Source organism: Tetrao urogallus, assembly GCF_951394365.1.
Source record: "Tetrao urogallus genome assembly, chromosome: Z".
NCBI classification, from domain to species: Eukaryota; Metazoa; Chordata; class Aves; order Galliformes; family Phasianidae; genus Tetrao; species Tetrao urogallus.
Window position 1 is genome coordinate 71,981,412 of NC_136816.1, and position 13,785 is coordinate 71,995,196.

Consider the following 13,785-nt stretch of genomic DNA (forward strand, 5'->3'; position numbering starts at 1 on the left):
TCTGGTAGATATGGGTGCCTCTCTCTCTGTGCTGCATCAACATTTACTACCCATAGATGACTTTTGTAACAGTAGTACGAGCCACTGGTCAACAAGAAAAAGCTTATGAATTAAATAAGAATGGAGCTAATGGTAAAGCAAGAAACAATGGGAGAAAGTGACTATAGCTGTAAATAACTTTCTGTATTTTGTTTTATAGAGAGATCTAATTTAGTGGTTCTGTTTTGTGAGCAGGTGTTCCACCTGGGCTCTGTGTCATGCACTGGCCATGCAGATGTGGAGCACAAGTGGAAAAAACCTTGCAGACCCTGAGAAGAATAAAAGCAGGACAGCCTGTGATGGGTGAGAAAGGAAAAGTGATCTTTGAAGTAGGGGACTCCCTGCTGGCACTGCTTTTTGCATCCACCACCAGCACGTTCCTTCTCTCTCATTTCAGCGGTTCGCTGTCTCACAAGGGTCAATAAGTAATAATAAATTAGCTTAAAAAGTCTCAGTTTTCCACTTATGCAATTGTCTATAATAAATGCCTGTGTGAGGTTGTATATATCAACTCAAAAAATTTGTGACCTCCTATGTAAATTTTATGTTCAGTGTGTTATCAATTGAGGCTTTGATTGAGTTATGATGATAATGTTATTAATATAATTAGTGCTATTATTTTATAGTGTGGTAACAGTTTGTTAAAAAAAAAAGGGGGGGGGGAAGTTGTAAAGGAGGATAGAATGCTAAAAAAGGAAACTTGTAAATGTTTATCAGTTTTGTGAGAATCTGTAATAAGAGATTTGGATTGTTCAGATCTGAGTCCATATTGGACTCAGCTGGAACGAGAGTGCTGAAAGGAAGCTCATGCTGCATAGAAGCTGAAAGGAAGTTCACAATGGAAGAAGTGCTACGCTGAAAGAAGCAATCTCATGCACAGCCCTGCTTTTCTCTGTATGAAGGAACAGGTCCAAGATGGGTTAATATATTCAGGGGTCTTTTTAGGGGTTTTTGTAGAATGGATACAGAATTTCCTAGAAATGGGGTTAGTTTCTCTTACTGCTTTTTTCTCTGTTTCAATTTGTATTCCATGCTGTTGCAGTATATACAAAAAAATGATACAGGATGCTATGAAACATGCCTTTTGTATTAATAACAAAGGGGGAGATGTGGGGGGAGATGTAACTGTGAGTGAGTCACCAAAGAGCTTATCAGACTCCTTGACAGACCCTATCACTGTGAAACCTTGGGAGTCTGGAGTGTAAGACAGAGAGTAAATGGTATCTGTTGCATCTAAGGGTGCACAGGAGATTCTTTTTGTATGCATTGTTAATCTTATCACACTTAAGAAACCTTTCATCCTTTATCACTGCTGTTTGGAAGAAGCTAGGCCCAATTAACTGATTAGAGGGACAGGAATTTCTGGCTTGTAAGTGAATGGTATATAAGATGTATCTTGAACACAGTAAAGAGAACAATTCTGAGAACTATTCTGATGCTACAAGAAACTGTGAGAGCTCTCTAACTCGACTGAGTGCCAACAAAAAAAATAAATCAATATATTAAAAATGAAAAGTATTGGAGATGTCATAGATAGTTAGAACTTCATGCTAGACTTTGCAGCAGAGTCTGGAACTCCTTTTGGTTTAGAGGCTAGTAAACTGCAGTTTGAATCTAGTCCTGCATAGTACAGACTAGTAGAAAAGTGTCTAAAAGACTACATCTACCTCTCTTTTCTTTCTGCTACTTTTGTTGAAAAAGTGTTTGTTTTAGTAAGTAAAGAATAAATTTGCAAGGATTACAAATAATGGGTGAGAAAACTGTAAACCATGTATGAATGACATTACATTCAATTTGTCAAAGGGATTTAGTGTTATTTAACAGTGCAATAATTGATCAGTGAAGAATGTATCATCCAAATATGCAAAGTTTGGGGGTTTAGTAATAAGACAGCACATTTTTTAACACTGATGTATAAGTTTTCTATTGTCTAATGAAAAAATATTTCTTATAAGCTAGTATTTAATCTATTTTTTTTCCTTATATACCATAAATTTTGCACTTAATTACTGCTTTTATACTGGATTAAGAAACATCGTTTATTTAAAAAAAAATCTTCCAGCATCTCAACAAAATCACATGACACTTCTAATTTTAAGCTCTCAAACCTTTCTTTTGTTACTAAAATACCTGTGTGTCTGTCCTGTAATGGATTTTGTAGAGTTATTGTGAAAAAGTATGCTTCTCATAGTATATTCACTTTCAGCTTCAGAAATCTCTAGATAAGAAGTGTATTTTCAAAGCATGATTTGAGGATGTATCAAATCCTACTTACTCTTTTTAGGTTTCATATCACTAAGACCCATATACACTGATTTGAACACTTAGGACTAAGTAATTGATTGTTTTACAGGCTTGGTTTATAAACTGTTGTGGGGTTTCATTATCCCAGGTCAAGACTTATGCCTCAATGTGAGCATATTTTTCTGGCCTTTGTTAAATCAAATTGATATTTCAGGCTACTCAACTGCTTCAAATAAAAATTCCTTCATGAACTTCATCTTGCTATAGATTTTCTTGAAAATATTGAAAAGTGCCTTTATTTTGGATAGATGAGTTTAGATAAGATAATCTGTGCATAGACTAAGTACTTGTATTTGCAGAACCTCAATCCTGATTCATCTGGAAACTATACTTACAAAAGCCCAAAGGTTTTTAGTTTCATCAGGCAGAAAACATTCTGTTTCCTTCTACTTTATCTCAACTATATATAAAAGAATTACTGTAATTACTGCAGTTTGAAATGTAGGCCAAACCTACAAATCAGATATAAGAGTCACTGAAAGAAAAAGCACTTATGTAGGAATGATTGCATTTCTCTAAAGTTCTAAATATCTTTAGCTTGGCTAAAACTTACTTTTTCAGTGATACAAGATGAAATAGCCATGAACATTACTTGGCTGAACACAAAACCAAAAGATGCCCCAAAGCCATGCATTCAGACTTAATGAACACCTTCATGATAACCTTATGTGGTTTAGCCATAAATTATTTCTGTTTCAGATTTTAAAATCCTCTTGTATTGAGTCACGATCAAACTTGTACATAAGATGTCATTACCATCATTTGACTAAAAATAATTTGAAGGCTAAATTAAGTTACAGGCTCTTCTCAGTGGTGCACAGCAACAGGACAAGGAGTCATGGCCTAAAACCTGAACACAGAAAGTTGCGTACTGACAGATGGAAGAACTTTATTGTAAGGGTGACAGAGCATTGGAACAGGTTGCCCAGAGATATTGTAGACTCTCCTTCTAAGGATATATTCAAGACCTGTCTAGTTTCCTGTCTGTACAACCTATTATAGATTACCTGTTTTAGCAGAGGAGTTGAGGTCTTTTAGCAGATCTCTTGAGGTCTTTTCCAACCCTGCAATTCTGTGATCCTGTGAGTGTTGAAGACAACAGGTAAAAGTCACACAAAAAATGTGGAGTGAGAGGCAATGAAAAAGATTACCCACTATCTCTGACAATAAAGGCTACCTATTGTATTAATTACATAATAAATAATCTGTACAATTTAAGAGTATATGGTAAAAAGACATAGTTTAAGGAATTACAAGCACCTGTGATTTCAACATTGTTTTCCAGCTTCTGGGAAGCTGGAAGAAGTTTATTTGATTGCATTTTCTTTTTCCCTTGGAAAATACTGAAATATAATAAAGCAACATGAGAAGGAGAAAATCTCTTAATTTTCATTTGTCAAATAAAAAAAATATTTTCTTAGAAAAAGCAATTTTTTTTTTCAAAACTTATACATGAAAATATTATCCCATGTCCAATTATCATATTAGGCTGCAATCAGTTATTGATTCTATGAGTACCATACAGTTCCCATAAGGCACTAAAAGCCTTTCACATTATAATCCCATGAATAAAATTCTTACACAGGTTTCTTTGCTGAGGAGCTTTCTAGCAAGCCAGAGTGAACAACTCTTTACAGTTGCATTATTGCACCTCAGAAAAGCTCTACCAAACTTTTATTGTTTTCTTTTCTTATAACCACTCTGTATTGCATTTAGTTTGATGGACTCCCAGCATGTTCATTTTTTAGCATTTCAATGAGTAATTTCTAAAAGCAACACAGCAGAAATACCTGTTAAAATATTTATAGAACTTTACTGCCTTAGTGATAGAGGTAAGATTCCTACCGTAACTGTTAATACGACAGCAGATTTAACAGACCAGGGTTTCACTTCATAGAGTCTTGTAATGTGTTCTTACAGTGGGTAAGAATGACTTGCTGTTTTATTTATAATCTGAAGTAAAATATGCTTCACACTGATAGCACAATTATAGCTCTAACAGCTGAAGGTTTGTGCCAGTAATGTACATCCTAGAAGTTATTCTTTTCTAGTCTTTATTGCCAAACCTCATGAATGGACTACTATTTGCTTGCATGGGCAACAATCCTGCTAAGCATCACAAAATTCTGACTGTTGTACTAAAGCACTTCTGACATCAGCCAGTGGAGCGACAAATAAGCTCAAATTTGCTGAACTTTCTAAACCTGCAAAACTTCTACAGGAATCACTTTATTAACTATATGCTTATGGATTACAAATATTTATTTAGAAATACACAATGCACAATTTTTTTGTTTGTTTGTTTGTTTGTTTAGAATAGCAGTAACTGAGAATCAAGCATTTTAGAAACTCCTGCAGTCTTATAAACATCACAAAAACAATCAGCCAGCTTGTCTTTTCACTTACAGGTTGCAGGTAAATATCCTTTCCTCCCTTCCTCCCTTCCTCCCTTCCTCCCTTCCTCCCTTCCTCCCTGCCTTCCTGCCTTCCTGCCTTCCTGCCTCCCTGCCTCCCTGCCTCCCTTCCCTCCTTCCTCCCTTCCTCCCTTCCTCCCTTCCTCCCTCCCTTCCTTCCTCCCTCCCTTCCTTCCTTCCTTCCTTCCTTCCTTCCTTCCTTCCTTCCTTCCTTCCTTCCTTCCTTCCTTCCTTCCTTCCTTCCTTCCTTCCTTCCTTCCTTCCTTCCTTCCTTCCTTCCTTCCTTCCTTCCTTCCTTCCTTCCTTCCTTCCTTCCTTCCTTCCTTCCTTCCTTCCTTCCTTCCTTCCTTCCTTCCTTCCTTCCTTCCTTCCTTCCTTCCTTCCTTCCTTCCTTCCTTCCTTCCTTCCTTCCTTCCTTCCTTCCTTCCTTCCTTCCTTCCTTCCTTCCTTCCTTCCTTCCTTCCTTCCTTCCTTCCTTCCTCCCTTCCTCCCTCCCTCCCTCCCTCCCTTCCTGCCTTCCTGCCTTCCTGCCTTCCTGCCTTCCTGCCTTCCTGCCTTCCTGCCTCCCTGCCTCCCTGCCTTCCTGCCTTCCTGCCTCCCTGCCTCCCTGCCTCCCTGCCTTCCTGCCTTCCTGCCTTCCTTCCCTCCTTCCTTCCTCCCTCCCTTCCTCCCTCCCTTCCTCCCTCCCTTCCTCCCTTCCTCCCTCCCTCCCGTCCTCCCTTCCTCCCTTCCTCCCTTCCTTCCTCCCTTCCTTCCTTAAATTATGGAAAGTTTTATCCTCCTCTTCTTCCATTCTTCTCAGTTCTCTTTACAAGAACTTCTTGTTGATACCTACATGAAAATTTAAGAAGACAAAAGACAGCCTCATGTGTCAGTTAACGCATCAGCATATCTGAAGCTCTGGGACTATTTCTGCACCTGGCACAGAACTCTCAGTCCAGTATTTTCATCTCTTGAAGCCCCTGTGAGCCACAGCCTAGAGGATTGTGATTCAATTTGGATAGCTAACTAGACTTTTAATCATTTGCATGCCCTTTAAGATTTGCAATCCAGCATCATTTTCAGCCCCTAATTGGCAGGGGCAACAACTTCATTTTATGTGGTCTCAAGAAGTGCATATTCAGGTAAACTAGGTCATCTCTCACTTGATTCTCCCCTACTGTTATATCTCTGTCCTCCAAAATTTGCCACTTTACACATAAACCAGGGAGGCCTAAGAACAGAACATGTCAACAAAGACGAAAGCAAAACAGGCCATATCATTCACATCCTTTAAATTTTGCCATACATACCCTTCTCATGCTTACAGTTTTGACTTTCTTTAAATCCAACCCAACATGACCGAGCTGCACTCCAAGGTACTCCTTGGCACTTACGGATGCCCTTCCCTGCTTCTGTATTCATAAGTTCTTCCACCTCTTTGACAACTGTCTGGATTTCCCCATTCAAAAAAGCTGGCTTTGTGTCACATATATATATCTGCAAATAAAGTTGTAAAAAAGAGTAATTCCTGAGGGAGCAAGAGAACAACTTCCACTTAAGTTAATTCACAGTAAATGGATTTCTCCCCTCTGATTACCATGAGTTTTTAGATGGTCCTCAAACGATAATTGTAAACTACTGTAGTTTTATTATGAAAGTGTGAAGAGATTTGCTATCTACACCTTCTTTGTTGTTGTTGCTTATTTATTTTCTTTTGCTTTAGTTCTCTTTTTATCTTGCAGACAGGTAATGAACTTTCTATAGGATTTTGTCTTTCTTAGCATATCATATTCAACATTTCCTACTGTGTTATAAATCTGCATGCTAAAAAAAAAGTAATTTGAATTTTCAGTAGATTTAATGTTTAAGAGAGATGCTCTGAAATTATTATCTCATATTTTATTGTGTTGGGCTATGATGTCAGAGTTGCATGTTAGAGGTGCAGCTCTAAAAGCTGAACTTTCCTGCAAGTATTGTTACATTTTGTTGCTGTATGACAGATAGAGGTGGCTGAAAAAATTGTGTCAAACAAACAGGAGTGCTTATGAAACAAAGATGAGTCACTGAATTCTTCCATGAACAAAAAAAAATGGCACCCATTGACATTTATTGATGCTTGCTTTGTGGATAGCAAACAGTGAACTGTGAGCAAGTGAAGTGGTGGGAGATGTACAATGGCAACAGCAATAATTGGTAACTTCTACTGGTACAGATTTTTATAAGCATGGCTTGCAAGAAAAAAAAACAACACAAATTTAAAGGTGGAGATTATGTTGAAAAATAGTATTTTTTAGCTGTGATTTTATTCTATCAACTAGTGATATTGTGCTCTTTGTGTCTGTTGTAGTTTCCATGGAAATAAACAGGAGGCATTACTTTTGGAGAAACCTACTCATTAAAATATTTTATTTGTGTCAACAGAATTAAGTTATCCAATCTTGATGCTGATGTAATGTTGCATCTTGAAGGCACTCCTTTTGAACTTCAGTGAGAATACTTTGATGGAGATTTGTGTAGTGTATCTACCAGGCAGGAGAAGTGCAGGTAAGGCAGAGGTGAAGTAACTCTGATTTGCTGCCTATTTTGATAAGTCATAGAAAATGGTAATAAATATATGTCAGGATAAAATGAATTATTCAACAACTATTGTCATACTTTTACCCAATGATGAGGTTTAGAAAAAAATGATTTTTACATTTAAATACTGACAAGCAGAGGAAAATATTTATTTTTAATAATTTTAAAATAAATAATTTACTCTCTGAATCTGCTGAAGAGGTAAGGTAGTTGAGACCTTTTGCAAGAGTTATCAGCTTGTCTATTTTTCCCTAGTTTACTAAAAAAGGGAAATTTCAAAAGTAAAGGACTGCTTTCCTACATTTTGAGGGGAGTCATTGTTTGGGAACATATATCAGTACAGTTTAAAACACTCCACCTCTCAGAAAATGTAGATTTAAGACACTACACTGCCCATTGTTCCCTTAATAAGTCATTACAACTGCCTACACACAGTATCCATTACTATATGTCCCATACTTCACAAAAAAAATTACCTATGTGTATGACTTCATATCTGTAATTAAACAAAAAAGGACATGATTTTAAGAATACATGATGGCATTTCTATAACTGAAGTAGAAACAGAAACCAGAACTTACTAATCTTATAAAAGGTGCTTCTTCTTTCCTGCAGCAAGACCTTAACCCATACACTTAATCCCTGGATGTCATGTTTTCATCTTCCCTAGACTGACAAAATGTACAAATAAAAATAATGTGAAGTACATGTGCAAATTTGAGCGTTCAGATTTACCAGTTGTATCATAAGTAAGTGTCCAATGGATCTTCATTATTTTCTAGCACTCTGACACATCTCTCTGAGCAATATGAGCAGATGTGGCGCAGTTTTATTGTTGTGGGCAGGTTTATAAACAACTAAAAAAATTTGTGAGACAAGCTGAAATATGGATATAATCTCAAAATGGGGAAGACTCTCACTGCCTCACTTCTTTAAGTATCTGTTACCATAATTCCCACAGACTTCAGAGATACCCACCTGATTAAGGAAGAGCTGATGTGTTGAAGGCTTCCCAGCTGCTAAGCTCAAACACAAAATTACCGATGACTTCAGCAGATGGTCCTGTTTTTAGACCATTGAGAACTTTATGAGCCATTTATACTCCTTCAGGCAACTCATCATTTGAAATAAGGAACAGAATAAGGTAGTAATGTGTTTTGCTACAAAATGCTTTGGGATTACTCTTTCCTGGGTAGCATTCAAATATACTCACCTTGAACACAACTGCTATAGTGAAAAAAAAAAATTGAGTTTAAATTTTTATTTTGGTTTGGCTGTTTTTAAAAATTGATGAAACAGAACTTTATTGCAGATAAGATGAGAGTAATTGTCTTCTCACTGAAAAAGACTGGTTTGAATAGTTTTTATGGAATAAATATTGTAGGAGTTGTGAGAACACTGGCTCTACTTTTCCAATCTCCTGTCTTTTTAATTAAATCCATAGACAAAAGTGTTGTTCAGTAAAAAAATCTTTCTTCTAAAGCAGACACTGGGAGTCAGCCTAGCTCCATTTTTTTCTTGTCTAGAGTCGAGTGAATAGACAGATGAGAAAGACATCCATGCAGTTTTTCATAGTTCAACTCCTGTATTGGCACAGACAAGTTTAAGAACACGAAGAATAAAGTCTTAAATAATGTGTATACTTTAATGTAAAAAAAGATTTTTTGTGAAGAATCTTTCTGAGGAAAAAAATAAAAAAAAAAATCTAACTTATCTTTAGTGATGTTAGAACCAATAATCTCAAGTTTTATACAACTATAGTGTATTTTATATTATAATTTCTAGGACCATGCATATTCCCAATTCTACCACAGATTTTAGTGAGGTTCCTGAGATAAGACACTTAAATCAAAGACATGTTTTTCCAAAATATATCTTACAAGTGGTGTGTAGCACACAGAAAGTAGGCTTTCTGTGTACCAGGACAGTAATCATTGATTAGAGATCCATGTGAATATTACTATCTCAAAATGTTACCACAAGAGAAATAAAATTAAATGGGAATATATATATATTTATTTAATTCACTGATTACTTGCCAATACTGTTCCTATTATTTTATATCATGAGAGAAATAATGCAGTCATTTTATGCCTATACACTATCTCTTGCTATGCTGTTTGCTTGGTCAGGTGGGCAACAAAGATAGTCATAAGATATTTCTCCCTTTTAGATCAGGTCTCAGTTCATTCTTTTTTGTAGTAAATTCACCTAAGATGTTCCAAATTCAAAGTACCACAGAGTCTAGCACATTTCCTGTGTTTGTTTGTTTTTCAGGCACTTAGAATACATTAATATTATGATTTTAGTTTAGTTAGTAGAGATTCTTTAGTTTAGTTAGATTTTTAGTTTAGTTAGTAGAGATTCTTTCTCTCTCTCTCTCTATATGTATGTATATACATACTGTACGAATTCAAGGCATGAAACAAACCTCAGTAATAATTCCACAATTTTCAGTAAAACCACAGGAACGTGTTAGTTTTTGGTGGTAAAATTGCTGATTTTTAATGGTATATTGAAGTTACAGGTCAGCATTTCCAGGTTTCTCTTCTTATAAATAATTCATTTCCTATTATTGAGCATTTAGGAAAAAAAAATCAACAGGGATAGCAATGTGCTGCAGTCTTGGATGAAATAGCTGCAAATATTATTCTCCATCCCTAGAGTATGTTTGTAATAGTGCAACCCTAATCAAATGTGCTATGGGGTTTCTGACAAGCTATTTATTGCTTAATTCTTTTTCTTTTCTGCACCAATATAGTTTTTATTCTAAACATTTGCTATTGAATAATAGAATCCTGCTGTGAGATCATTTTCACTGATTGAAAGCTGATTATTTTAATATAGCAGCTGTCACTAGGTATTCCACTTTCTTAAGCTCTATCATTAGAGAGGAAGCACAGATCCATTTCTTACTGTAGATCATGGCATTTTGGTAACTGTGAGCCTGCTGAGCTAATTTTCTACATTAAAGTAGTGAGAGTTCAGCTTAACAAAAAATTATTTTGATTTCTAACGATATTTAAGAGAATATATAAATTTTATGTTTTTCTATCATTTTTGGGATCTTGCAAAGCAAATTTCCTGGGGGAATCAGATCCTTGGAAAGAGTGGGACAGACCTATCAGCTTATAATATTAGTAAAAGCCCAGTTTCTCTTTTTTATTTTTTTTTTTTTTTTTAATTTTAATCTTGTATTCCAATATTATAGTAAAATAAGTTTTCCTCCATAGACTGTTGCCGCTGTTCTTTTCCTCCCTTCCTTCTTTCTTACTTATTTGTGGGACTGGCGGGGAGAAGGGAGGTCAGAGGCCTGTCGCCCCTGTCACGGTCGTAGATTGATCTGGTCATCTCCGTGACAGAGTTTTGGTGCCCAACGTGGGGCTTGCTGCTTTTTATCTTTTAGAATGAATCTCTTTTTCTTTCTGCTCTAAGAGAGCTTTGTTAGGGAGCATTATCAGTAGTTCAGGTGTCTGTGCTGGAAAACCTGACCTTGAAAGATTAGGTGTTCTGCCAGTGTTCTGGGATATTTGTAAACTTTGAGCACTACTTAGTCTGGGTAGTGCCTTTTTTTTCTTTTTTTTTTTTCCTCCTGTTGTTAGCTTCAATTCATTAACTCCTTTTTAGCAGGCACCAGCGATGAACCCACTCGTTATCGTGGGGGTGCTGTGTAAAGGATTTAAAACAATGGTGTTACTCACAACCTACTGTCCAATAATCCAGCTCACACTTGTGTGTTGTGGAATTGCATTCATATGTAACTACCTAATGGCACTGATGGAGACACCTATATTTTACCTATATGCAATGTGGTATGATTTGAATTTTGACATTTACATCCCAGAAGGAATGGCTAATTTCACAAACAACTACATCCCAAATGGAATAGCTAATTTTACAAACAACACGATGTTCAGACCAGTCTCCGGGTTTTCTTCTCGGTTTGTCAAACGTTTTTCAAATCTTGAATTAATATTCATGTTGGTGTGCGTGTCGTTGTCGTTAATTTTCCTGAATGTACGCCACATTCACAGTTTCTCTGAGAAACCTGTTCGAGCTCTTCACCACCCTCTAAGTAAAGAATTTGTTTCTTCTCTGCAATCTATATCTACTTTCTTTAATTTTATAATCTCTTGTTTGGTCACTACATGCCCTGACACAGTATCCTCCAGCTATACTGCAGGTCCAGAGGCTGTCATCTCGAGCTGCTGCAACAGGTCCATATCCTTTCTGTTATGGGAGTCCCAGTGCTGAATGCAATACTTAACATAGAGGTCTCATGATAAGGTAGGGGACTATAGTTCTTTTAGTAAAAAATGAGACAGATACCAAAGGGGACTTATGCTATCTTAAAGTGCTTTTTTGAGAAAAATTCACTGTATTTCTCCTCTGCTTAAAACAGAACACTGGATAAGTAGTTTATACTGCAGAAAAGTTAGAAAGTCAAACCCTCCTAAATGTTAGGTATGAGGGGGGATGGAATCAGAGTAAACTTGAAGGTAAATACAAAGTCATGAAGTGAACTTCAGATGTTATTCACCAATGAAGAATGCAACACTTTTTGATACCAGAGCCAGTAGTGTCGGCTTTAGAGTCCTCCAGAGGACTCCGTTCAGCTCATTCCAAAGCAATAGCTACATCCATGAAACCATCTAGCTCCATAAGCTCAATCAACAGCGCTGAGTAGATTTTGTTGGAGTTTCGTCTCTTAAAATGCATGGAGACATCTGAGTGAGCTCTGAGGGTGCCATCCTCAGTACTGAAAATCAGGACTAAAAGAATTTTTTTTTTTTATTCTAACCAGTTTAAAATTCTTTTGAAAGGGCTTTAAAACTAATGGCTAGGATAGTCACTGATGTAAAGAACTGCAGAGTCCAACATTTTACAGAAGTATAATAGAAAATTTAAGATTCTAGGAAGATAACTTGCTGTATTTAGCTTTCTTTCATAATTTAGTATTGCCCATTTCCCAAAAACACATGTGGGTTACATACTAAAAACTACCAAACTGCTGAATTTGGCACAATATTTTTTACTTCTGTTAAAGGCTGTATCCTCCAACCAATGTCTTTCAGTTGTTTCTTTGTCTATTTCTTTCATTTGACTTCTAAACAAGAACATTATGCAGTTATGCACTATGCAACCTAGACAATGGACTATTTGTGAGTCTTTATTGTCATTCAACATATTTTTCCTCCACTGTTCTTCCACAGGAATCAAAGTTAAAAATAGAAGAACAGATTTGGAGCACATAGGTTTTAATTTTTTTATTATTTCTTTCTTCTTCTTTTTTTTTTTTTTTTCACACACAGTATTTCAAAATGCACTGGACATCTGTACCAAATGAAACAATTGGGTTTGCGGCTAACTGTTCATAGGAAACATTAGAATTTTATAAACTAATAAAATAATTAATGAAATATTAATTAATGACATATGCAATATTTCTTTAGCTCCATTTAGGATGCTTTTCCTGAGCTGTAAGAAAAATGCCACTGATAAGAAAACAAAAAGTTCAGAGAGCATTCAGAGAAAAAAAAAAGTTTTAATAAATTATTTTCCAATAGGAATATAATTCAGTTCAGTGAAGTGGGTATTTTAGCATGATAACGAATAATTGAGTACACAAGAAAATTTAAAACAGGAAGGATGGTTACAGTGCATGAAAGAGAGTATGTTTTCAGTGTGCCAGACTTTTTACAACGAGATAGGCAAAGCTGCAGTGGGAGTCATCTTAAGAGGGTAATACAGTGGAAACTCAATCTTTTTTTCACTGCCTTGAACAAAATGAAAATGTTATGATGCACTGGGAGAAGTGGAGAATTGGATGGAATAGAGGGTCACTAAGAAATAATGAAATACAATTTTATTCTAGAAAAGGACTAGTTGAGAACCTTTTACTGTTGATAAATTCTGTAGTGAAGACAGAGATCTGACTAGGAAGCTGCTGAAAGTATGGATTCACTCTTACTTCCAAATAGATATTTTAACTGTGCAATTCAACTCACAGACACAACGTCATAAACTTTAATAAGCTTTAGTAGAGCAGGAAAATAATAAAACCTTAATGAATATGTCAGTGCACTGAGAAATTCACAGGATTTTCCTGAGGTCCCAGTTGACTTAGTAAATGGTCTAACAGAGAAGAGCAACAAAAAAAGAATCTCTCAGCCAAAACTGCTGGATTTTTAATACTGTCTGTGTAGCTAAGAGGGACACATTTTAGTATCTCTTTTCCCAAACACTTATATAGGATGACAGTTTTCAGAGAAGTTATTTACAAGTATTTGAACAATTCAAAAAACAGTCTATTGAAAATCTTCCTTCTCTGCTTTCTCTTTGATCTACAAAAACTGGAAGATATTAGGTAAAGCACATTATCAGTAATACATTAGTTTAATGCCAGACGTAACATTTCATGTTTAGTTCAGACTGGATTTATAAGCAAACAAACATGGCTGTTTTTTTT